Here is a 3,524-nt window from a genome sequence, read left to right as displayed (position 1 = left end):
GCTAGGGATATGCCGGTATCAAATTTTCCTGTTGCGATTAATTGATAATGTTTTGTCACGGTATACGGTATTATCACGGTATTGAAATTTAGTTTAAAAAAAGTGGTCATAATACAGTAAAACAGGTTAAATAGCTTTTTTCTTATAGGAAAAAATAACTGAACATTTAAATACAATAAAGCAATACAGAAAAAAATATATAAAGTTAAAAGTTTTACAAATTAAAGTGCAAAAGAACTATCAAGACCAATAAGTATCACTTTACAATAAGACCTCATTAGTTAACCTTAGTTAATGCATTAACACAAGTCAAGTTTATTTATATAGCACATTTTGTACACAATGGTAATTCAAAGTGCTTTACATAAAAGAAAGTAAAAAAAAAAATCATGAAGAAAAATAACCTCAAAAATAAAACAAGCAATTTAAGAACTTTGAAAATGATTTAAAAATTGACTTAAAAAGAAATTTAAGACAGTCTAGATTAAAATGATTTTACATAAAATATAGTGCAATACATAAAATATAGTTGTAATCAGTTCGGACATCGCATAGTGCTCATTCAATAAATGCACAGCTTAACAATGAGCAATAGCTACATTTGCTATAGAAGTTATTAATCTTTGTTAAAAAAAATACAAGTCTTAGTTAATGTTAGCTCATTAAATAACACAGTTGCAACTTTCAATTTTAACAATGTGTTATTAAATATTGGAATACCTAAGATTAATAAATGTTCAGAAGAATTTTTCATTGGCAGTTTGTTAACAAAAAAAGCCCTAATGTAAAGTGTGAATGAACAATAAAGAATCAAAACACTTTCAAACAATATCTAGGGCATGTTGTAGTCCAGATTAAAAAAAAAAGTTTGAAAATAAATAGCCTATTAAGTCTAAATATTAAAGTATTTGGCTCTGTGATGAACACCATAGCAAATCCACAAATCTGAATCGCTATTTAAAATTATTTAAAAATGGTTTAGAAAGTAGCAGCTGCTTTATTTATGGGGTTTACAGGGTAAGGGCTGCAGTTTAGCGCCATCTGCTGTCAGAGAGTGAAAGTGCTTTCATTCAGTGCGTCTCTCACGTGTTCCTCCATGTGCTTCTCTTACGTGCCTGTTTACATCAGAGCACATGCTTCTTTCAAGCAGCATACAGCGGTGTTGTGCATTTTGAGCAGTTGATGGGAAAAATATTCTTAAAATGCATTCCAAATTCAGAAATTTTTTTAATATATAATTATTCACGGTATTTAGAAGTGCCCACGATAACAATACCGTGCCTATTCATTACCGCGATCGCATTACCGAATATCGGCACAAGTCTAATGGATGCATATATGGATGGATAGATAGATAGATATAGTTGGATGGATGGATGCATGGAATTATAGATGTATACATGGATGTAATGATGGATGCATGGATAGATAGATAAAAAGAGAGCAAATGATAGCTATCACACACATCCCTCACACAACACTGCCTTATTACTGCTTCATTTCATCCATTTGATCTCTCTTTCTTTCTTTCTTTCTTTCCTAGATAGATATAGATAGATCGGTAGATATAAATATTGAATGATAGATGGACGGAGTGTGGTCAGATTTGTGTTGTTTGATGTTTTGCTCCTCTGAGATCTTCAGATCCACCGAGAGCTGAAGTTTCCGCTCAACACTTGTATTCCTTTCTTTCTTTCTTTCTTGGAGAGCATCTGTCAGAGTGTGTGTGTGTTTGTGGGGTGTTACCTCTGGTTGTCATGTTAACGCTGGTAACCGCGGTGACACAGGTGTCACATCAGACAGCTTGTGTGTCACTTTACCTCCGTGAGCATGAAACATTCATTCAGGTGTGTGTTCGTCATCTTCATCACCGGCTCTTCCTCTCTTGTGTTTCTCTCCGCTGCGTCCGTCTGTCATCGCCATGGAAACAAAGACCCTCCAGTTCTTCCAGCTTCACGTCCACCGCCATGACCAGGTACAACAAGCTCACTACTTTATACTATGACGCTTTAATCAAAAATACGAGCTTCATATTTATTCTTTTAACGCAGGCCTGTAATGTTTCTCCGGTCTCTGCGGTGTGAGTGTTTATGTGGGTGTGGGTGTGTATTTTTAGACACGTAGTCATGTGTAGATGTGTGTACATGAGACTGTTTGCGAGAAATTGATTTTCTTTCATTTGTGTGCCTTTCAGTTGCCTAGCAACACAATGACTGATAGATGACTGATGCCAGTGAAATCACTCACAATGCAGCGTTCAGTCTCTCAGCATGTCAAATGATGTGTTTTAGATTCAGCCTTTAGTGAATATTATGAACTTATCTACTGAATGAAATGGTGTAAGTGTGTGTGTGTGTGTGTGTTGTTAAAGGGTTTTTAATGTTGTTTGTTGTGTTTCAGCACACTGGAGGACGACAGTCTGAACCTCAGACAGCAGAAACTGGAGAAACAGGTGAGACACATTTACACGACAAAACATAACACAATCATAAAAACACAAATACTGATGTCAAAACACAAAAACACATCAAAACAATAACATGGATCAAAACACAAAAAAACACATCAAAACAATAACATGCATCAAAACACAGACACACTTCAACACAAAACAAATCAAAACAATAACATGCATCAAAACACAAAAAACACACCAAAACAATAACATGCATCAAAACACAAAAACACATCAAAACAATAACATGCATCAAAACACAAAGACACACTTTATCACAAAACACATCAAAAAACAACAAAAAAACAACAATGCATCAAAACACAAAGACACACTTCAACACAAAACAAATCAAAACAATAACATGCATCAAAACACAAAAAACAAAAAAAAAAAAAACAACACAAAACAAAAAAAAAAAACACACCACAAAACACATCAAAACAATAACAAACCAAATCAAACAACACAACTAAACAATCAAAACAACAACATGCATCAAAAACAAAAACACAACACATAAAAAAAAAAAACACACATCAAAACAATAACATCATCAAAACACAAAACTACACATCAAAACAATAACAAAATCAAAACAACAAATCATACAACAAAAAACACCAAAACAATCAACACTAAAATAAAATGCAATCAAAAACACAAAAAACACATCAAAACAATAACATGCATCAAAACACAAAGACACACTTCATCACAAAACACATCAAAACAATAACATGCATCAAAACACAAACATACACATCAAAACAATAACAAATCAAAACAAAAAAAAAACACCACAAAACAAAACCAAAAAACATAACAACAAAAAACACAAAACAAAAACAAAAACACAAAACCAAAAAAAAACAAAACACAAAACACAAAAACAAAAAAAAACAAAAAAACCAAAAAAACAATCACAAAAACAAAAACACAAACAAAAAAAAACAAAAACAAAAAAAAACAACACACAAACAAAACACAAAAAACCAAAAAAACAAACACCTTAAATTACATAAAAAAAAAACAATCAATCCAGAAAACACAAAAAAAAAAACAAAAC

The 3,524-nt window shown here is 32.3% G+C and overlaps 1 pseudogene; it reads left to right on the top strand.

Annotated features, from left to right (window-relative positions):
* The first annotated feature begins 1,347 nt into the window (after nt 1–1,347).
* Nucleotides 1,348–3,524, top strand: part of LOC109071208 — a 16,842-nt pseudogene continuing 14,665 nt past the window's right edge.

The sequence above is a fragment of the Cyprinus carpio genome, chromosome A4 (assembly GCF_018340385.1).
Source record: "Cyprinus carpio isolate SPL01 chromosome A4, ASM1834038v1, whole genome shotgun sequence".
Taxonomy (NCBI): domain Eukaryota; kingdom Metazoa; phylum Chordata; class Actinopteri; order Cypriniformes; family Cyprinidae; genus Cyprinus; species Cyprinus carpio.
Note: the sequence above shows the minus strand (reverse complement) of the source record. Positions and strands in the feature narration are given on the sequence as shown.